The sequence below is a fragment of the Eptesicus fuscus genome, chromosome 8 (assembly GCF_027574615.1).
Source record: "Eptesicus fuscus isolate TK198812 chromosome 8, DD_ASM_mEF_20220401, whole genome shotgun sequence".
NCBI lineage: Eukaryota > Metazoa > Chordata > Mammalia > Chiroptera > Vespertilionidae > Eptesicus > Eptesicus fuscus.
This window is the reverse complement of record NC_072480.1, coordinates 76,694,674-76,718,583: the sequence shown is the minus strand read 5'-3', so window position 1 is coordinate 76,718,583 and position 23,910 is coordinate 76,694,674. Positions and strand designations below refer to the sequence as shown.

Genomic DNA, 23,910 nt, shown 5'->3' with positions numbered 1-23,910 from the left:
GAAATGTCTGTTGGCATTCGGGTTGGAGGACCTGATGGTGCTTTTGAACCTTGAGGGGAGGATTAGCAGGGACCATCAGCGACTCTCCAGGGAATTATTCACCTTGGCTATCTTGATAACAGTGCCAGTCAGAACATTGGTATTCTCATTGATAAGGTCGAGCACATGCATTGAATGGTTTATTGAGAATACTTTCTGGTCAGGAGGGGGTCTGAAAATCTCTTTTTCTTTCCCTGCTTCTTCCAGTAGCACAGGGTGACTTTACCATTGGCAAATTGCCTTGAGTTTAAGATACACCCTATCTCAGAGGAGGATACCACCCTACTGGGGCTGGAGAAGGCTTTGTTTAGGCTCATCCCACTGGCTTACATGAAGGATATAAATGCAGTGTTGATTGTTACACTTGCATTTGGTTATCTGTGCTATTGGTCAACAGGGATATAAAAAGGATTTCATCTCTATATGCTTAGTTTACTGACAGTAGTTTCCATATTGAATTCTTAGACTCAGTGATAGTCTGAGTTATTTGAGTTTCTCTCTTCTGCCATATCAGGATTGCTGTAGCTATAGGCTCTGGGAATCCTCACCTGTGGGCAGCAGGGAGGGGAGGAGAGAGGCAGAGGGCTCAAGCTGCCCCACCTGTGCGATTGGGCGTAGATGTGCTAGATCCAAGAACTGTCAGTTGGAACTACCCGTCTCCTAAAACCCTGTCCTGTTCCCCTGGGCGTGATGAATGAAGAGAGAGTTGCCACTTTGCTGTGTCACTAACTCTGGGGCACAAACAGGACCAGTCAGTGTGGTGGTGCAGCTGCCAAAGGTCCTGGGATTGCACGGCTCCTCGGCTCACTGCTGCTGTGGTAGCCTCTCTGTCCCCGTCCTCTGCGAGGCAGTGTCTGTGCAGATGTGGCCAAGCTTCTACGAGTGATATAATCTCGCATCAGAGTGGTAGTAGTAAATATGCTGGTTAGTACTGAGGAAATATTCTAACTTACGAAATGTCATATTTTTATCTCATGACTTTTCCCCCTTCAGAACAAACTTACCCTCAAGTTAAAACTGAATTCTATTTAAACTAGTGGCCCGGTGCATGAAATTTGTACATGGGGAGGTAGGAGGGGGATGTCCCTTGGGCCATCCTGCACCCTCTCCAATCGGAGGGGACTGGGGGACTGCGGCGGCATGCATGCAGAGCAGCTAACACCTCCCCTCCCCGCCCGCCCCCCGCAGGGCTGAGGGGACTGGCGCCATCATCTTTGTGAGGGTGTGATGGTCAATTAGCATATTCCCTCTTTATTATATAGGCTAGGATAACAAGATTTAAAAAAAATCTAGGCCAGTTTGTGAACTCATATGACATGCTGCGAGCCATGGCTGTGCACTCCTAGATTTGAATGCAAAGCTTTTCCCACCGATTTGGAAAGAACTGGTCATTGTAACCAGTTTGTGTGGAACAGTTGTTTCTCATCCCAACCCTGTAATGACGTCATTTTCTTTATACCCAACATAAATGCTATGCAGACTAGATGGTTCTGGAATTTGACTGCTGTTTTTCTCCTGATTAAAATCTTGTGTTGCAAAAGAGCCCTGCTAGTGAACAGTATCCTTATAAGTTATTGTTTTTGTGCTTCTAACTTTTTCTGGTAATAAATCTCATTTTTCCATGAAAAGGCAGCCCATCCTTTTTAAGGTGGAATAGGGGTTGTGGTTGAAATTGCAAATATCCTGTGTGTCCTATTTTGATTTCCTAGCTTTAGAGTGTCTTTTTAGTGGAAGTGATTCAATCTCAGTGTGGTTTAGGTTCAAGGGTACAGAACAGTTAGAACTATAAATATGGTTGAAGGAAGCAGGATCATTATTATATTTAGCCAAGATAAAGTATACTTTAAGTTGTTTACATATAAGGCCTTGAATTAGAGAGAGGAAATGTGTTATCCCCTAGGAATTATTAATAGAATTTTCAAGTTTCTGATGGAAGATATATCTGTCTACCTCAAATTACTTATATGTGCATGAAAAAGAAGAAGGGAGAGAGCTACTTGTAGAGAATTCCACCCTCTTTAGAGTTATCAGGGGACTGAAGGGGGAACTTTCTATGGTATCTTCATTTTAAAAGAATGATTATCAAAACTGTTCTAGTTTATTCCTGGGGAGATAGAGCTCTTTTAAAAAAAAATACATATTTTATTGATTTTTTTTTTTTTTTTTTTTTACAGAGAGGAAGGGAGAGGGATAGAGAGTTAGAAACATCGATCAGCTGCCTCTTGCACACCCCCTACTGGGGATGTGCTTGCAACCAAGGTACATGCCCTTGACCGGAATCGAACCTGGTACCCTTCAGTCCATAGGCCGATGCTCTATTCACTGAGCCAAACTTGTTAGGGCTTAGATAATTATGGATAATTAATATGATATAGAGGTTATTAATGCATGTCTTCCCATAATCATGTTACAATTTGTAATCAGATCGCACTGATTGCTGGGCCTCTTTTGGGACCAGAACTCTGTGCAATGGGTAGGACCATGTGTAGGGTTAGGAACATGGTTCTTCACTAGGGGATTTGTCTTCATAGCCCAACCTGGCCATTTCCTGACAGTATTACCTTGGGCAAAATCCTCCCTTCTGTCCTAAAATGGTCCCAGTAACATCTACTTCCCAGAGGTGTTACCAGCATCCGTTGAGATGATGCTTCTGGAGTGCTAACAGTGCCTGGAACTAGTAAGTGCACAAGGAATGTCAGCTGTTGTCACTGCCTTTGTTGCCATCATCATTGTTATTTATCAGGAGTTCCATATACTTGGAATCTGCCTATTTCACCACACATTTCTATTCTTTCCATTGAGCATAAAGCTCAGATTAGCGTCGAGGCACACTATTCCACACTAACTTCTTTTTCTACTTCTCCTCTATTCTCTGTGCCTTTTTTTTGGTGCCCTCTGGACATTGCTAGATGTGGACTGAAGTTGTATCTGAAAGCTATTATTAGAAGAGCAGAAAGAACTACACACCCAGGACACAGAGTTCTTTGTAGGTATCTTTCCAGAGAGAAGGAAGTCCTATGGCCTCTCTTACTACTTTATTGCATGAAGTGGGGGTGGAGGGAGAGAAATTCCAATAATGCCAGACCTCGTGCTGATATTTTTAGCTATGGTGATTCTGATTCCTCATTCTGGCTGGTCTGTCTGTAACAACTCTTAGTAATGGGTCCCTATGGTCCTTCTGATGATTCTATTTTATTTTTTATTAACAACCACAGCAGAGACACAGTCTTCTAGAGTGGTACACTGTGAGTGGAAAAAATAACATGGAAATCAACTATCTCCTTACAAAAGTTAGAAGGAAAATGTACGGGTCTCTGCCTAAGAAAAATCCATGCCTGGTCCCTGTGTTCTGGCAAAAGGGAACGTCAGGGGAGGTTCCTTTCTTTCTGCACCTGAACAGGGTGCCAGGCTTTCTGTAGTCAGAGCACTCTTCTCTGATACCTATTTATGTCTAAAACCTTGGCTGAAGAGCTCTCATTGATGGAATATTAGTAAAACCATACAATATTTGTGAGATCTAACTCACCTTAAAACTAAACCGATCATCCAGATTGCTGTGAAGGAGAACCAAAAGAAGTTGTTTCCACTTAAGCCTCTGGTGGGAGCATTTTTATGTCAAAACTGAACTACCTCTAAGCAGTCTCTGCACCACAGAGGGTTATAAAAGGCCGGTACCCTTTGGAGCCATGTGGTCTTGAGCCGCTTTGGATTTATGGGAATTTACAGTGACATTTCAGAGCAGCTGTGGTTTGGTCCGAGGAGCTCTGGTTGTGGGCTAAATAAATGCTGGTTGGTGTGGTCCTCGGTCAGCAGACTCAAGTCTCCTTGTGTGTCCAGCAGAAGGCTACTTCCCTTCCTGGGATTCTAAGACATTTTGATGAAATACCTGCTAAAATGGGAGGTGGGGGGAGTCCATCTAATTGCCACCTTTCTACTCCTATGGCTAGTAGGTGCGTTTTTTTTTTCTTGTTTTTTATTAGTTTATGCTTCTAAATTCATTCTGTTATCCTCACATCTTGAGGCAGACGGGGTGTCTCTCTAGGTGGTGTGGGTCAATATAGAAGCCGCATCCTACCCTGCTTCTTCAGAGACTTCCTGAGAGTGGTTTAGTCCTGTTAGCAACAGACGAGGGTTTCTTGAAAACCTCAAATAATTTTCGCTGTCTTCACCATAGTTGAGTCACCCAGGATGACTGGTTGATACCAGCTGGCTGGGTGCAACCCAGAAAAGCCCACCCACACACCAGCACCCTTCCTCTTCGAATAGTGCTTGTGCTTCCTCTCACCATTTCCACATGGGATCCGGGGAGCGCTTTCTCTGCAGGAAAGTAAGTGCGATTCCTCTGTGCTAGTGGGTTTTAAAACTCATGTGTGTGTGTGTGTGTGTGTGTGTGTGTGTGTGTGTGTGTGTGTGTGTTTGAATAGACAAACATTTTAAAAATAAAGTATTACAAAGAACTCGATTTTGTCAGGTGGTAGGAAGTGGAGCTGCTTTGTCAGAAGCCTGAGTGCGGTGATACTGAGCTCTACTCTGGGCATCCCTGACGCCCCATGGCGCTGCTTCAGTGGGTTGTCCTCACTAAGGATACGTGACGTATTTCTCTGTCCTTTTCCGTGCTGCACACGAGCATACCTAGACACAGGTACACATGTTAGCAAACCGTGGGACAGTCTACTGAGCCATCCGATTAGTGTGGGTACCACCGAACTGCCTTAGGCGTGAGTTGTCACTGCTGGTCTGGTTCACTAGGCAGTTTAGGTTGTAAATTTGATTTTTATCCAACAGAAATCAGGAGACTTCTTTTGCTTTCTATTCCCTACTTAGGTTTTTGTTTTTAGTAGTGTTAAAATAGCACAGAATATTTTAGTAACCTAAATAAGCATAGGACAGTTTCATAGAATTTTAGAAGAGAATTCACCTTGTCCCCCTACACCCATAGGCACACGAATTATGCAGATGAATGAATATACTGAGGCCAAGGAAGTGAGGTGTAATTTGTCTCAAGTCTCATAGTTGGTGAAATTGAAACAATAATTCAACTCTCTTGACTTTCTTAGCTGCTGTTCCAGAATGTCTTTGCCTTGCCTGCCCACTGTCTGTGATCTGCCACACCACACTGGCACCACGGACCTCTCCCAGGGAGGTGGGTAAGCAGTATTCAGTATGGGTCTGAAGGCACACTTCCTAGGGACACATCCCAGCTCGGCCATACTGCTTCCTCATGCCTCAATTTTCCCATCTGTCAAGTGGACATACTATATGAAGATTAAATGTGCTAATGTCCATGAAAGTCTCAGAACAGTGCCTGGAACATTGAAAGTGCTTAATACAGGCGTCCTCAAACTACGGCCCGCTGGCCACATGCGGCCTGCCGAGGACATTTATCCGGCCCGCCGGGTGTTTTTGCCGTTTTGTTTTTTTACTTCAAAATAAGATATGTGCAGTGTGCATAGGAATTTGTTCATGTTTTTTTCTTTTTAAACTATAGTCCGGCCCTCCAACGGTCTGAGGGACAGTGAACTGGCCCCCTGTTTAAAAAGTCTGAGGACCCCTGGCTTAATATATATTAAGGAACCACTTATAGGGAGTGTTGCTAGAGCAGCAGGGAAATTTGCCTCGTGACAAGGGATCTTTTCAAAGGAAAGCTGTGCTCTCCTGTTTGTGGTCTTTTTCCTCTTTCATGCTTAAGAAAATATTTTCCTTGAAAAGTACAGTTAGATTTGTGTCTAAAAGTTCAGTGGAGAAAATGTTTAGATTAGTGGTTCCTTTTTTATATATTAAAAATGATACCTCATTTTTGTCTGAATACTGTGAATCGCAATGGAGAGAAGTGAGGTGGAGTCCTTTTGGATCCCACAGAAGGGCTTACCTCAGCCTGGGCCCACCATTTAGCTCACTTAGCCTTAGCCAATGCCAACCCCAGCTCATTTCTGGGAGGCTTGCATGTTTGTCACAAGTGTTTTGAGACATTCTGGCTTAGGTCTTTCCTCCAACACCCCCTCTCTCCCAGCCCCTCGCCTGTTACTCAGGGGTGATTGGGGGCACGGGGCTTAGCTGCGTAGCATGATGTGGTGGGACAGTCTCAAGCAGACAAAATTTCCATTTCTTTGAAATATTGCAGAGTAATTTTGTTTAACTCCGAGGACAGAGGGATCCTTAAAGGCCCCTGGACTGACTACTTTCCTGCTAAGCACAAGCCAGTATTTTGTTCCTCCATGTAATAGCAGGAGTTTAGCAGGAGGTGGGCGGAGAGAGAAAAGTTTTATGAAAGGATGGCACTGCCTCGTCTGTCCCTGTGAATAATGTGGGTGCGATAACCACAAAGTATTGCTAAGTAACTGCCACATCTGTCAGTCCACTGCCATAGGCTGCGTGGGAGGCAGGGAGATACTGTGTGGAGCTAGTGGTGTCATCACGGTGTCCTGGGCGAGCCACAGCCAAGCTCGAGCCTGGCTTTGTGCGCTAAGACACTTGGAGGCTCACGGCGTGGCTGCTCTGAGCTCAGTGTTGCGTTGACTCACAGGGATGATACCTGTGGTGAGTGGTGTGTCCTAGAAGTCTTGGAGCCGCAAACCCTTCCTAGGAAACTTGTTCTTCTCCGGGTGAGTAATCCTGGTTCCTCCTCAAAGTAGGCCTCCCCCGTGGTTGGCCACTGCGATTTGCTGTGGCAAACGGAGGCTCCACCTTTAGGACCAGGGCTTGTGTGAGGAGAAGCAAACCCGAGGTGCTCTGGTGGAGGGAGTGTTGCTAGAGCAGCAGGGAAATTTGCCTCGAGACAAGGGATCTTTTCAAAGGAAAGCTGTGCTCTCCTGTTTGTGGTCTTTTTCCTCTTTCATGCTTAAGAAAATATTTTCCTTGAAAAGTACAGTTAGATTTGGGTCTAAAAGTTCAGTGGAGAAAATGTTTAGATTAGTGGTTCCTTTTCTGTCTGTGCTCTGATAAAATAATGCCAGAAACGGATGAACTAACCAATCAGAACACTTTCAATGATCTGCCCTCACGTTAGAACACTGGCACACTTTCTCTCTAACCACCCCCCCCCCCCCCCCCCCCGCACACTTTTGTGGTTCTTCCTTCTGGTTAAAATGAGCAGCAGCCTGACTATTTGTGAGAAAGCTGCACAGGAAGTGGTGTTTTGAGATTTAGTTCCTTTTCAAGGACCTCTCCCTTCTGTTTGTTTAACATTGGTTTTGAGCTGTCTGCCACTTCTGTTTGTATGGTAAGCCCATTTCCTTCAGGTCATTCATTTAGAGTATTCAGAGACCCATTGAGATTACTGAGAAATAAACAAGGCATAGTTCACAAAACATTTTTGAAGCGCAGTTAACTGAAATAGGTTGTTAGCAACTGAAGGCTTGTATCTGTTTTATGGAACATTATTATTTCAAAAACATTGCATTTTGGCTTGCACGTACTTAAAAGTTTTTTCGGCTCCATTTTTTTTTTTTTTAAAGAGGACAGGACACATTTAATAATGAATAATGACTCACTAATAAGTAAAGTGCTTTCGGAGAGCAGAAGAGATGAGGAAGGGAGAGTCAGACTGTTTCCTTTCCAGGAAACCCACGTTCTGCGACTTGTCCAGTGGTAAGACCGTGCTGACCTTTTGGTACTTTTTTATACTTAGTGTGTCCTGGTCACATCACGAAACCTTAGCTCAACATGTAATCAAAATGCAAAATCTAGTATTACTGGCAGAAGATTGTTTTAGGAACTAAAAGCCCTGGTCAGGGCTGCAAGATGAACTCAGGTGTGAGCTTTGTCAGATGGCATTACATGATTAAATAGTTAAGCCATATGATTCATTTGAGAAATGAGACAACTTCAAACCATTCATAATTATGCTCTTCATTAGAGAGCTGGGTCTATACAGTAGGCTTTTAGTGCAGTCCACTATCATTTCATTCCCAGAGTGACGCTCCTGACACAGTAGCTGTCCGCCTGATGTACAGCATGATCTCTTGAAGATAAAAAGTTGTTGATCTAGTCGAAGTTAGAAGAGTCATCCTAGTCCTTGAGCAAGGTAGACAATTACTGGAAAACCTCAGAGCTGACCAGAGTGCTTTTAGAATTTAGTCTCTCCTCTCATTTACTCTGCACACTGAAGTCTCTGTCAGTTAGTAATGAAGCATCAGGAACAGTGACATCCTGACAACCTAAGTGGTTTGACCTAAAAACCTTCCATTTAATCCTAGTTTCCTATGAAAACGACACCATCAGGGCAGAGAGGGGACACAGTCCATTTCCTCAGGGCCCATCCTGACGTTTACTAGCATTGAACTGCCTCTTACTCCGTGTATGCATACTAATGTGTATCTTACCTGGGTAATGGTTCAGGTGACATTGACAGGGAAGCATTTGAGTGTTTATTAAAATACAGTGGCAAGATATTCGCATGTGGCAAGAAGGCGTGTTCACCACAAAGCAGTGAAGTCTCAGTGGATTGCTGGCCCCTGGTCCGGTGAGGGCCCAAGAGCTTGCTTGTGGCTGGTTCAAGACTGTCTCATCTTTGTCTATGTTCTACTTTCTGGATCTGGATCTTTTTTCTCTGTGGTACGCCATCCACTGAGTTTTTAAGATTATACGTATATCCCATCGGTGTCACTGCTATCTGGGATTCTTTTTTAGTTAGAGCATTTCCCACCCCTGCCAGTAGGTCTCCATCTTAGTTTTGTTCTTTCCTTCTGAATGTGTAGTTAAAAGCCTTTTCATAATATGAAACCAGAAACAGAGAACTTGATTTGAGCAAGACTTGCATGTATACTAAAAAGTGAAGTATATATTCATTGATGACAATTTGAGAAGCACAAAGAAAATTATCTACTGTTATTCCACCTCCAAAAAATTAGTACTGTTGCCATTTTGGTATATGTATTGCCAACATGCGTGTGTGTTTGAGTGTTGTGCACATACTCAGGATGTATTTAAATGAGTGCTTCCCAAAGTCTGTTGCAGATATAGGAAATAATTGGTGGTATATGAGATAATTGTAGGAAATACATGACTAAGCATGTTTAGTTAATAGCTATATACTCTAGTGTGTATTATAAAATAATAAGTAGTGCATCCAACCTATGACTTCATGGCTACAATTGCTCTGGAACACCTTCAGATGCTGTGGGTCCTCAGGACCTCTTCAGCACCTCACTCGTTATATGATTCCTTATATGACTTCGGTGTCCAGCACATCAGCAATCTGGTCAGCTCTACCTTCAAAATGTCTTCGTATTTCAACCCTTTCACCACTCCTGATGCCACCATGGTCCAAATGATCCAAGTCACCATCATTTATTATAATATCCTTTTACCGAGTGTCCCACTTCAGTCTTTTCTCCATCTGTGTTCACTTTCCATCTCAGAGCAAAAGCCGGAGTCTTACCATCACCTGCAGGTCCCTGCATGATCTGCCCCGTCTACACCCCATCCCTCTATGACCTCATCTCCTCCCACTCTTCTTGCTCACTTTGCGTTCGAGCCATTGGTCTCTCTGCCTTTCTTTGAACACACCTGGCCAGCTTCCGCCTTGGTCCTTTGCCCTTGCTCTTTCATGTTCCTAGAAGCTTATCTCCATACAGGCCCATGGCCAGCTCCCCACTTCATCTCTTTAAAGGCTCCTGTCTAGTAAGCGTTGGCTCCCTTCGCTAGCCTTCTGACTCCTTTCCCCCTAAAGCTTCATGTTCCCGTTGCCTGCTTTATTTTTGCTCCCTAACCATGTCATTAAAGTGCTGTGTATTTTACTTATTATCTGTCTCCCCACTAAACTGTAAGCCCCACCAGGGCAGGGATTTCGGTCTTTTTTAGTCATTGTTAAATCTCCAGCACCTAGAACAGTTTCTGGCACTTAGTAGGCACTCAGTAAAAACTTACTGGGTCAGTAAAACCTTACTGGGAAAGTAGGTTAAATAAAGGCAGGAGCTGATTTAAAGAATAATATTGAGGAAATCAGTATGTGTGGTACAGGGGTATGCAGAAATCATAAAAGTGATAGATGAATGAGGTTTGACAAACACTGATTTAAGTAATTGTTGAGTTTTTCTTTTATGTTCTTATAAATAAATAGCACTGCAGTAAGTGTTCTTTAGTAATTTCCTTTTGTATATTTATGATTTTCTTAAAATAAATGCTTAAAAGTATAATTGCTGGCAATTAGGATATACACATTTTTCAGACTCATTGAAGCTAGGAAATTTATCAGTTTACTCTCCTCTCCAATATGAGTACCTGTATCTCTTCCCATACCTTATTATTTGTCTTTAAAAAATATTTGCATTGAATTGAGAGAGAGAGAGAGAGAGAGGCATCAATGTGAGAGAGAAACATCAATTGGTTGCCTCCCTACCCCTCCTGACTAGAGACCAAACCCGAAACCTGATCATGTGCCCCAGCCAGGAATCCAACCAGTGACCTTTCGATGCATGAAACAATGCTCAACCAACTGAGCCGCACGGGCAAGAGCTTATCTCAGTGCCTTTTAAAATATATATATATTTTTTTTATTGATTTGAGAGAGGAAGGGAGAAGGAGAGAGAGAGAGAGAAACATCAATGATGAGAGAGAATCATTGATCGGCTGCCTCCTGTATGCACCTCACTGGGGTTTGAGCCTGCATCCCGGGCATGTGCCCTTGACTGGAATCAAACCTGGGACCATTCAGTCCGCACGCCGGTGCTCTATCCACTGAGCCAAACCGGCTAGGGCCTCAGTGCCTTTTTATATTGCACATTTGATGGCTGGAAAATGCTCTCCGAGTGCCTTAACTTGTACTGCTTTGATAACTTATATATAAGCAATTTTCCCCACATGTTTAATTCTGATCTTTTTATCCTTCTTTGTCACTTGCTTGCTCATGTTTGTTTTGGCCGGGGGCTCCAGTTGCAGTGAACTGAAAACGACATGAACTGGTTTTATTGGCTGGATATCACAGGCACTCTGGTTTATATCCAACAACTGAATGCAGAGGGCAGCCAGACCTCCCAGAGACCGTAGCTGGAGGGTCTCCTTCCTTCCATCATCTTCATTCTCCTACTTTTTTTTGCAAATGGGATTTCGCTTTCCTTCCTTTTCACGAGTTCTCTCTACTCTCCTATAACTCTTTATTCCACCCGTATTTGGCTTGCGATGTCACTTCCTTTGTGCCATGGGTGTCTGTGTCCCAGATGTCTAGGAGTGAGCAATCAAGTGGCTTCATCAGGTGGTCCTGGCTGAGGTCAGGATGGGGACTGAGGCAGCTGGCAGCTGGGCCGGCTCTGTCCAGGGCTGAGAATGGAGCAACCTCTCTAGGAAAGACACAGTGACTAAATGTTAGGGCAGTGTCTTTTGCCCATTTTTTTATTTGGTGTATTCATCTTTCTCGTGTGGGTACACAGAAGTCCTTCACATATGAAAGCTAGTGTTGTCTTTTGTCTTATGGGTGTTTTTCTGGTCATTTATCATTTTAATTTTGCTCTGTTTTTACCATGTAACCAAATCTGTTAATGAAACTATGATTTCTGCTAGTATTACATTTAGAAATAGCTTCTCTGTGAGGAAATCTTACATTCAGCTGTATTTTCTTCTAATTCTTTATGGCTTTATTTTTATGTGCCCCTAGAATTATGATAAATTTTAGGGGAATTTGAGAGAGAAATAATGTATTTGCCATATTCATTCCAGAAGCATAGTTTTTATTTAGTACTAATTTCTTACAGCAAAATTTTTTAGTTTTTTAAATTTTAGTTCTATACTTTTTAAAAGTTTACTCCTATCTACTTTATAAATTTTATATGATTATAAGTAGAATTCTTCCACAATTACATTTTATAAGTGTCCTTCACGGTTTACTAAAGCTGTTGTTTTTATATTTTTATTTTGCAACTGGCTGCCTTACTAGTTCTAATAGCTTTCTTAACTTCATACTTTTAGGCTTTACATGTAGGCAGTTACAACATCTGTAAGTAATTATTTTATTTCTAGTTTCCTCTATCTCTTTATTTCTTATTCTCATTTTATTGTGGTAGATCTTTTAGGATGAAGATAATTGTAATGGAATATAGGGCATATCTTATACTGATGTATTTTGTTAGGGATAATTACTCTGATCAGATAGTCAGAATGCTTTGGGAACATATAGGTAAACAAAACTAGTGGAAAACCGTTCTTGACTGAAAGGATTTTCTCCTCTGTCTAAATGTGTAATTTCAGGCTTGTCTTGGAACTTGAACATTTCACTTGTTATACTTCTTCTGGTCAAATCATTGCCTTTAGAAGTTCCTGTAAAAATGCACATGTGATCTGTTCCATGAACATACTATACTTGATATTGTATCATGTCACAGATTTAGTCTTGTGATTTTCTGGTAATTGATAATGGTCTACTGTTATGGAAAATTGAGAAATGGACCTTAAACAAATGGAGTAGGAAGTGTTTTCAAGGCAATGTCAGCAGGAGCCTTCATAATGTAGCCACTTGATTGCCTGCTCTGTATTCTGCACACCTCCCACCTCCATCCCTAAACTTCAGCCACGTTGAACTTCCCATTCTTAGCATTCTGGTCCCTAGAGTCAAATTCAGTGCCAGTTTCTCTAGGAGGGCTGACTTCTGTAGACTAGGTGTGTGTCCTACCACATACTTCTAATGTGCCCTGTATTTCCTTTAATATTCTTATAATTGCTTTTTAAAATCATCTTTTAAAAATTGTTATAGCTATTTGTAGGAAGCGGCTCTAGGGTCAAGCCTTGGGCTGACCTGTGGCAGGGCCACAAACAAGTCCCAGCCTGGAGGGGCAGAGCTCTCCTAGCATAATTGAGACTGACCTTGTAGCCCTCCCTAATTCCTTCCTAAGTTGCTAATGGGCTGTGGGAGGTGCAGCAAGTGTTGCCAAAACAAGAACATTTGTATACATGTTAATCTACCCCTGTTTTAATCAGACTATAAAATAAAGCATCAGCTTGCTGACTGGGTCTTTTGTGTCCTCATCCAGGCACAGGAGATCCACTGAGCCCCAGCTGTATTCTCTTGTCTGTCTTTTCTTCAATCCTTCACTGCCCCTCCTCAGGTTCACCCTTGGCCGTGCTGGCGCGGCACAGCTATTCACCCGTAAACTCAAACTGCACACTGTCAGAGAGTATATGCACCTTATTGACCTTTATGTCTGACACATACATAGTCACTCAATAAAGGTTTCCTAAATTGATGACTAAAAGGGGAATGGAGGAGAGTTAGGCATGTTTATCAGTGGGCGTGAGAGAGAGACTGCAGGGAGATGCCTTGATTAGCAAAAATAGTAGCTAGCAAGAGGGAAGCTGCATTGTTGAAAGGGGCAGGGACATGTGTGCCTGTGCCAGAAACATTTACTTTTACCTGAATCTGAACCTTTATAGACTGAAGGCCAGGCCTTCCTTCTGCTACTGGAGTTGAGCCAAGAGTCTTGAGGGATCTGAAAGGTCATTTTTCTACATGGATGAACTCTGCACCTCTGGGCACAAAGGAAAATATAACCCTATTCTTTATGCTTTGCCCTTTAATTTCTTGCTCTTTGGGGTTGCAGTAGTGTAGCCACTGGGCTTTTACAGCATCCAAAATGGCAGGTTGGCTCCTAAAGTTCAGGAACCCCACCTACAATAAACACCACTTTTAAAAGCTAGAGTGAAAAAAGGCAGTAGGAGCAAAAAAACAGGAGTTTGTACGAAAAAGTAGTATTTGTTGCTCTTTCATTGGCCAAAGAAAGGAAGATTTGCTTTTGCAAGCCTGAATGGTGACAGTTTATGAAAAATATTTCCAGCAGTGAATAAAAATGATCAGGTAGTTTTAGTGTTCCTCTACTTAGAGTCAACTTATCTCCCTATACTTCTATTGTTATCATATTAATTCTATTATAAACAGAGAACTCAGAACCGGATATAAGTCGGAAGACTGGATACTTCTTCGGTTATTATTTTCTATATCTCATTTATTTGTTCAGTGTCTTCCTGACAGACCTGCTGTTTGATGTCATGTTGAAACAAACACTCAGTGATTTTATGTGAAATTACTGCATGACTGACAAAATTAAGCAAGTTAGACTGCTGATTTCAGTGGAGTGGGTTGGGGTGGTGCTGTGTTTATGTGCAGATCAATTCTGGAGCTGCACAAGGGCTGAATTGAACCCTTTCACTCTACAGATGGGGAGCTGAGATGTTAAGAGACTTTCCCGAGGTCATGCAGCATTTTTAGCTTCAGGGCCAGACTATTGGTAATAGTTGCACTTTTGTATACACTTGCTATAGGTAATAATTTTACCTGTTTTACAGATGAGGAAACTGAGGCACAGAAAAGTAAGTTGCCCAGCTTCACACAGCTAGCACATGTCAGAGCCAGGATGTGAACCAAGGTCTGGGTCTTGAGTCCGTGCTTTTAACCAGTGAGTTGTTTTGCTTCTCCCCCAGTTCAGTGTTCTCTGCCCATTACAGTACTGTCACCTGCAATAGCTGCCTCCCCAGTATGTGGCTTCTGCAGGTGTTTTCCATACATGCACATGATGCTAGCTCCCCCCAGGATATCATGCTCTGGGATGGCTCAGATTGAATGAATCTAGTCTGTAAGGAACCATGAAACAGGAAACATATCTGCAGGCCTGTAATCAGTGGGAGTCGTTACCTTCAAAGACAACTACAACTTCTGCAAGGGTATAATTTGGGTTATGCTGTAGTCTTTTATTTCCTTTCTCAACTATGGTTGAGAACTGATTTCTTTTTGAAGCTGGCTCAAAAACCACCAAAAGAAATTAGTTGATGCTATAATGGCCAAAGGTACTTTGATGCTTATTAAATATCTATTTCTCTGGTATTAATCACAGAAGGTAACTTTTATTATTATTTTTTTAAATGAGTTGTAGTATGCATTGTCTGTGTCTTCCTGGGAAATAGCTAAAAGAAATGCCCAGGAGCTGTAAGGCTAGATTCACCCAAAATGGATGTTTTATTTATTTAAAAAAAATATATATATAGTTTTATTGATTTCAGAGAGAAAGGGAGAGGGAGAGAGATAGAAACATCAATGAAGAGAGAGAATCATTGATCGGCTGCCTCCTGCACACCCCCTACTGGGGATGGAGCCAGCAACCTGAGTATGTGCCCTTGACCAGAATCGAACCTGGGACTCTTTAGTCCACAGGCTGATGCACTATCCACTGAGCCAAACTGGATGTTTTAGATATGATCCATTGGAGTTTATAATCAGGGAGACCAAGCAGAACTTGAACACATTTTTTTTACCTTTACCACTTGTGGAATCTAGGGTTCAGAGGGTCCAGAGGGCTCATTCATCAATAGAAAAGCACTAAGGTTTGGTGTCTCTAGAGCTTTCTTGAGGAGAAAAAATGGTTGTGCTTTTTGCCCATCAGGTTTTGTGAGATGCTAGTCTTTTAAAGACTTGTTTTAAAATTCTGATAAAAATTTCTCTCAAACTTCAGAGTATCTTTTCATTCATCTCACATGCATTATTTTATTTTCAGACAGAACTGAAGAAGTATCCTGTTAGAGGCACGACAGAAGTGCTCTGGGGCTGCAAGTCAAGTCAGTCGTGTGTTTGGGGAGGCGTTGGAAATGAGCCTGGAGGAGTGAGTGGATTTCCATGTGCTGGAAAGGAGGAAGGACACGTGAGGCCGAGGGAGCAGTAGCCTGAGCAAAGGGGCTGCGTGGTGAAAGATGCAGTGGAAGTGAACTGGAGACTTGATCAGCCAGTGATGAGAACAGTGTGCTAGGAACAGTGAGGTGAACCCCCTGCTAGGAGTGCGCCAGTATTCTGTAGGCCTAGGTCTGTTTGAGTCTCCTAACCCATACTTATTTTTTTCTTAGCGATTTTTGCCTTTCAGTTTTATTTGAGTTCTCTGTTAGTGCAATGGGTTGTTTACTATGTCAAGTCCTCTAGGATTGAAGACAGATGTTCAATTCCAGCTTTGTATCTACATAGCTTTGTGTCTTTGGGAAAGTCAGTCTTTCTGAGCCTCACTTTTTTCTTCCGTTAAGTTTAGAGTGCTTTTTAGGCCTTATGCCGAGTATTAGGAGACATTTGTGAGCTTGTGTGTGTGTGTGTGTGTCTGTGTGTGATTTAGTATAAAGCATTACCTGTAACTGTAAGGGGAGAGAGCAGGTAGTGGTGCCCTCATCTATAATAATAAAAGCGTAATATGCAAATCGACTGAATGACCGAACAGCAGAACGACCGTCTGGACAACCATGCTATGACACGCACTGGCACCAGGCCAGCCAAGGCGGGTGTGATGTGATTTTTTTTTTGGGGGGGGGGGGCGCCATTGCCTCACAATCGCCTCGCAGAGGGAGGCCCAGCCCACCAGCCGGCGGGGCAGTCAATCAAGGGGGAAGGGGGAGGGTGGCAGCAGACACAGGCAGCACCAGGCCAAGGCAGGTGTGGGTGGGCGGTGGGGCCGGCAGCTGCCGGCAGTTTGGGGAAGCCCAGGTCCCGGGTGCCGGCAGCTGGAGGGAAGCCGGTGCCAGTAACTGGAGGGAAGCCGGTGCCAGCAGCTGGGGGAAGGAAGGCCTACCCTTGCACGAATTTCATGCATTGGGCCTCTAGTTTATAATAATGAGCTTTCCCAAACTTTGGCAAGTTTTAAATGGTATCAGTGGGAGTTATTTCTGTAAGTATTTTGGTTGCTGTGAAGTGAGTAGCATGTGACAACGCTGTGACAAGGTGCAGAAACGTCATCTCTTGGGGACTTGGAGTTGGTGGCATTGCAGCAAATTGTGGACTTGAGAATGCCACGGGGCAGGACCACAAAGCCAGGAGGACAGGACTTTTAACACCTCTGGTGGATAAAGGGGAGGGGAGAAGTCACACCTTTGCTATTATAGCTACTTGACTTGTACTTCTTTTTATTTTAAGTCGTGGAGTAAAGATCTTTTAATAGGACTGATGAGATTGACTTAAAGTATGTTAGGTTTTATCTGCTCTAATTCCAAGGATAGGAATTCAGATTGTGAAAGTAAGACTGTCTAGATGATTTGATTATAGTTGAAGGAGAAATTGGAAAATGAATTTTAAGAATGGCAGCGAAGTGAAATCTGTTTTCTACAGACCCCAAAGAAAGGAGCGTATCCTCCGAGTGGAAGTCCCAGATTGGTAGGTTTTTCTTTTTTAGCTTCTTGGGTGATTTTCTAGCTATTGGCTTGGTTAGTGTTTTCTTTTCATTGCCCTTTCTTCCTCTCCCCTCCCTCCTTTTCTTGCTGCTTTATAAAACCAGAGTGATATTACTTATTATACATTTCCGAAATAAAATTAAAGAATAAAGCTTAAATAACAGTTTTATAGAGCTGATTGACTGGGTTGATTCATCACTTTTGAGTGCATTTATATGCTAGGATAGGAGTTAAGTGGTGCCAGGATCTTGGAGAAGGTGGGCAATAAAATATTCTTGTTCTCTAGACTTATTAACATCTGAACTTAGTCATCTGACATGTAATTTTTTATTTTAGAAGAAAGAAGAGGTATATATGGGGATAGTGTATTTGGTGCCATGAATAAAATAGCAACCCTAACCTTCCTGTTCCTTCATCGGGCTGAGGCACTTACCACTATCACTGTCCAAATGTTAGCTCTACGAAGGCAAGGCCTTTCTCTGTTCCATGTACTGAACACCTAATATTTACCTAGGACAATATGTGACTCATAACAGATATTCAGCAAGCATTTGTGGAAGGTAAAGGTGTACTGTCTCCTCTTTTAGAAAGTAAAACTGCACAAGGACAGGACTTCATGGCCATTGCTATACTCCCAGCACCTAGAAGTATGTCCAGTGCATAGTGGGTGCTTTAAGAAGTAATTGCAGAAAGAATTTAAGAAAACTTATTTGTGTATACTTAATTATATAACTAGCCTGTTTGATTAGTCATATGGATGTCTTTTAAAAAGTAGACATTTTTATTCCTCGATACCAACCTTATACCTATAGTAGAGAGCACAGAAGAAAGGCCACACAGTGTATTGGTTATGAGCTTAAACTCTGCAAGTAAAACTGTCGGCTCGAACTCTAATCCCAGCTTTGCCATTTGCTGGCAGCGTCACCATGTGAAGTTACTTAACATCCTCAGGTGTGTTTCCTCCTTTATAAAATATCACAGAGTTGTTATAGATGCGTTTATAAAATTTGTCAAGGCAAAAATGTGTGTGGGTATTCCTGCTAACTAATTCATCATAGGCAATAAAGAGTGGAAAAGTCCCTGGTTATGCCCATAGCCCCAGATTAGGATGGCCCCTTGGATCTGTCCCCAGATGAGCTGGATACTTGTAAGAAGATGAGAACCCAGAGGTAGGATTTTATTTCCTTAGGGGATGATCTTCCTGACTTCTTCCTACTGATCTTCCTATACTTTCATCAGGGAGTTAATTCTTTCTCTTTAAAATTGCACACAAAATTTGTTAAGTGAATCTGAGAAACCCTCCCGTATCAGATGACAGCGGCTTTCAGTACAATTGCAGTTAGCACCTCAGGGCAACGCAGGATGGGGAGGATATGCTGACAGCCGCGGTAGGAAGACTGCATGGAGCGTGCAGACTGCAGAAGGTATTTGCAAGGTGAGATTTCACAGCCCTGGAGTGAGCGTGGCTGCAGGAGAGGGTCCCTGCTGGCAGATGTGCAGTTCTGAGTGCATCACAGTGAAGCCGAGCCGTACTACCAAACAGCGAAAAAGAGGTATTTGTAAGAATTTGGAGGGAGGGCAGAAAGCACTAATGGTAAAAATTGGACAGTAACCACAGAGTACTCCTAAAACCTCTTGTTCTTCAGAAGATGGAAGAGTTAGAAAAGGAAGAGACAACAGGGGAGAGTAGAACCAGTCTAATATCGTCTGGCTAGATAATAGTATTTAATACCTCGATGTGCAAGGGCTGGTATTTGATCAAGTGAAATTCTGATAATAAGTATACTTTTGGGTGATTGCAATGTTTTGTTTAGGGATAGGATACTTACGTTTATGCTAATTTTTACTTGCTTATTCCTAATGTTGTAAATTACATTAAACAGAAATACGTTCTACACTGAGACCTCTAGCAGGGATTGACTGAAAAACAACAACCCACTCAACAGTTCAGACTCCTTGGCCACTGCCTGCCAGGTGGACAAGAGCTGTCCCACCCCTGACTGGCATGTTATGCTTTGTGCTCAGCAGGACAGAGAGATTGACAGGACAGCGCTTGATGGGAAACTATATAACAAACTGTACAATATTAAAATTGCATTCACTAACCATGTAAGGGTCATATAATTTGTAGAGTATCTATTGCTCTTTAGGTTGGTCCACGTTTGTACATTCCCTCACAAGCCAAACCTTAATGAACTTCTGTGCCCGCCTTCTTCCTACTTTTGCTGCCCAGTTTCTGGCGGCCAGTGAATATATGGTATACCAATATTAATCCAACCCAGCAAACATGTGGACCACAGAGAAATTTCTCCATAAAATTATTCATTGCGTTCTAAAATGTGTGGAACATCCATTAATACGAATAATTAGAAGATGGTTTAAGATCCAGTTGAAAGTAGTTCAGTACTTCATATTTTTAAAATTGAAATTGACCATTCTTTTCCCTCAGGGTGCGATGGGGCAGAATGTGGCACTTTAAAGCCATTATTTTTCAATTAGAACTTTTCCTTAATATGTAACCAATCAGTGATAGAAAACTAATTATTTTTAAGTTTCAGATAATTGCATATGAGAAAAGAGAAACCAGAAAAAATTTTGATAATTATAACTTAACTAATAATGAAGCATATATTGGGTTTTCAGAGGGCTGTTTGGGAATTTATTGCTTTTGAATTGACTCTTCTTTAATGATTTTATCACTGAATGGGCCTCTCTGGAGGGACGCACTAGGGAATAATGAATTAAGCATTACACGTAAACAGCCATTGTCATTAGTTTTCTTGTTGTATAGGAAGTATATATGAGTATTATTTGTGCTGTTTGTCTCTCTCTTTTTAATTGGTAAGGATTTTAGAGAGAAAAAAAGCAGAGGAACTAGTCCAGGCAATTCTGACTTGTAACAATTTGACATTTCTTTTTTATAAATTTTCTTTAGAGAGATAGCCCTGATCTCACTCTGTGGTGTAGTAAATATTCTTCCTAAGTTTAAGTTTGTGATGTATTTCTTTATTGATAATGTTAACACCTCCCTTTAAATGAATTTCTATAAATTAGTTCATTTGAATTTGGAGAAGCAGGAAGGGATATCTTGGCCTGGATAAGCAAGTGATTTTCTGGGTAAGATGCGGGAGTGCGTGGTCTAAATCCAGACCGCTCTGTCTCCAGCAGTGTGTGCAGTGTATCAATCACCGTCATTAAAGGACATGGTCAATTTCAGGCTGGCTACTCCTTAATTTACAAGGAAATACTCTGCAGTTGCCCCTTTGCTTGATTTCCTTTTGCTAGGGTGGAGAGTGATATGAGATTTTTAATGCCGCATCAAGGCAGTGAAGTAACGTAGCCAGAGGCTGTTTCCATGGAGGATATAAACTCAGTGTCCACTGACATTTTTAGAGCATTTCAGGAAAACAAGTTAGTCCATGCAAATGATTCATTCTCCCTTTCTTGCCCACTGAATTGGGATTCACTGATCCCAGTTTGCACAAAGAAGCTTCTGTGCAGATCGTGAACCTGCACATGATTTTGCGTCATTATTTCTTTTTATTCCCAAACTGGACATCCAGTAACAATTGCTTTGCAAAGGAGTCATCTCAAATGATGTGGTTGCACTGAAGCTGACTTGGTAATATTGCAGATACTACATTTTCATATGAGAACTGGCCCAGAAAAGCTGCAATTTAGTGTCAAAAAACAAAACAAACCCACAAGGCAAAAACATGACAACCTTCATCAGCTGGCTCATGCCTCCAGAGGAGTAGGAACCTCTGGAATGAAGAATTCGCTCATTTATTGGAAATCTGTGCTTCTACGGCAAAAGCAGCCTACTTCCTTCACTGGTGTGTTTGGCCAGTTTCTGTGCCACTGCCTGCACGCTGGTGCCCTCTTCTGGAATCATGAATGCAGGGCTGAGCAAAGTGAAGGTGCTTTAAAAGGTAGGCCGAGGAGACAGAACCTCTGGATGACACTTCTTAAAATTCTCCATTGGCGAAGATTGAATTTTGGCCTCTGTGCTAAACAGAGAGATAGCTATTAGGAATTTTGACCATTAGGTATTGTTTATGGTTTTCTTTGAAAGGCCCTGAAATCATCATGTATAAGAAAGATTAAGTCTCTTAAAAAGAAAACGTATTCTTTGTGCGTCAAAAATGGGTTCATTTGGGGCAATTTAAGTCAGTATTAATTTCTACTGGAAGCTAACTAACATTTGAATACAGTACAAATAGCAGTTTACATTAAATAAAATACTGTCAGATGTCATTATCTCACGCAGTCATACAAATAACCAAGCAATTTGAATCTTAATGATGTAGGGGTAGGAGTAGGGATGAAAATGGATCTAGTGATGGGAGCTGACAGTGTACTGAGCATTTACATGGAACTTCTCACTTAATCTTCACAACAGCATGAGGTTTGGTCTGCTATCTCCATTTCATACTGTAGATGAGAAAACTAAGGCTCACAGAGAAGAATGAACTTACCCAAAGTCTCAAATGGTGACTGATGGAACCAATGTTTGAACCTTGGCGGTTTACTTGGATGGAACTTGCTTTTAACATCTTCTAAATTAATAATTGTTACTCGTTGGCAAATTGAACACTTGCAAGTAGAATCCCACTAATAAATCCTAATTCTGCTACAATGCAATCGTGTTCAGATGAATGCAGTGCCCGATATTTCTGTGTTGGCACATTTCAGGGTTCCTTGGTCATATGGCACACGACAGCCTCTCACAGGGGCTCCTACCCCAATGTGGGGTGACAACTATTCCTGTACTGAGTTTCCACAGGTAGGGGATGGTTGCTGTGGCTACCAGACAGCTTGCCTGGACATCCTGTGGACACCCTAAACTTCTCATGTCTTTTAACCGAACTCATGGCCTTTTCTCCTTCTGTCTCCTGTTCCTCTGCATATAGACACAATGTTATACACCCCTCTCTTCCTCTTGCATTCATTATCTTGGTTGGGGCATCACATTCTGCCCAGCTTCTAAGTCAGAGTTAGCCTTTGCCCTCTCTGTCAACACCACTCAACACATATCCCAAATCACCCATTATGTTCTTTCATTTTACTTTCTAAATATCTTTCAGAGCAGGCTTTTTCTTTATATTTGCATGAACTTACTTTCAGTTTAGTTTCTTATCTCTTGACCAGACTGTTTTGAGAACTTTCCTAGGTGATTTCTTGGCCTTCAATTTTGTCTCCCTGCTCTTTTTCCTCCATGCTATAAGCAAAAGTGATCTTCCCCAAATCCAAGTCCGATTCCTTACCTTTTCCCCAGGATAGGCCTAGAGTGGTTCCTCATGGATTGCAGTGGTGACTCAAGAGTCCTGACATCACCTCAGAATCATCTTGGACCTTAAAAAGAAAAGTGCTGAGGCCACTTCAGGCCAGCAGAGTGGGAATTCCCTGGAGTGGGCACATGTCTTGTCTGGAAGGTTCACATATCCTCCTATCAGGCTGTCTACTTCGATATCTAATAATCATCTAAATGGAACTTTTTTCTCTCAAAACTTGTGCCAACTTTGACCTTCCCCATCTAAGTTGATGGCAACTGTGCCTTTCAATTTCTTCAGACCTCCCATGACCACTTTATATATAAAAAAAGTCACTCATCCCAAAACTGGGAGCTCTGATCTCTTCTTTTTTTGCTCTATTTTTTTCTTCCCTATAGCAGTTATCACCTTCTAGCACAGGGGTGGGGGACCTTTTTTTGCCAAGAGCATTTGGATATTTATAACATCATTAATGGGCCTTATAAAATTATCGACTTAAAAATTAGCCTGTTATATGTGGTCACACATTTCATTAACTCACCCCTAATGCCTTGGCAGGGCCAGACCAAATGATTTCACAGGCCTTACATGGCTTGTGGGCCGGAAGTTCCCACCCCTGTTCAAGCATATTATATGCTCATTGATTATGTCTGTGGTTTATTTTTAGCTCCCCTCAATAGAAGGGTGTGGTTGTGTGTGTGTGTGTTTGTGTTGTGTGTGTGTGTGTGTGTGTGTGTTTTGTTTTGTCCTTTTATTTTGTTTACTGAAGTATTCCAAACACCTAAAGCATTGCTTGGCACATGCTAGGGAATTTGTTAGTATTTGTTGAATCATACCAGACAATGACTAGCAATAGTAAAATGAATATAGTAGAGGGTTTAAAGGACTTGAGTACCGGAGTCCCACTGCCCATGTCCAGCCCTGTGCCTCAGCTTCCATCTGTGAAATGGGTCTATCACTTCGTAAGGTTGAGGATCAAAAGAGACAATCCCTAGGACACACTTGTCTGGTGGCTGGCACATAGTTACTTATGTGAGATGCTGTCAGGTGAATGCTAATACTGGAGATGTTGTAGTTGTTCTGAATCTTTTCTCATTGATGTATCCTTCAACATTGGATTATGTACATCTGTGCAATGCCGGAAGAATGGACGCCATAGATAATGATAGCTAATAAGATTAACTTTCTTGGTGACAATTTATGCTTCAAGGTTTTAAGTGTATCTTTCATATGATGTTACTTAGACCTCTTCTTGACTTTCATTCCGACCACGAAAGCTGTGCATTTGACTTAGCTTTCTCGAATCTGTTGGTCTCAGACTCTGTGTCTGTATCTTCTGCCTGAAGAATGACAACAGGGTCATATTGCTCTCTCTGGTCTTTTTATCACACTTGCAACTGGCGTCATTTCTTTCCACTCTTGGGGATTCCTCTGAATTGCCTTTGCCATGCTTATACAGGGTGGGGCCAACATAAGTTTATAG

The 23,910-nt window shown here is 42.1% G+C and overlaps 1 protein-coding gene across 2 annotated transcripts in view; it reads left to right on the top strand.

Moving 5' to 3' along the window:
* Positions 1–23,910, top strand: part of PSD3 (pleckstrin and Sec7 domain containing 3) — a 264,762-nt gene that overhangs the window by 24,226 nt on the left and 216,626 nt on the right. The gene's annotated exons all lie outside the window — the stretch shown is intronic.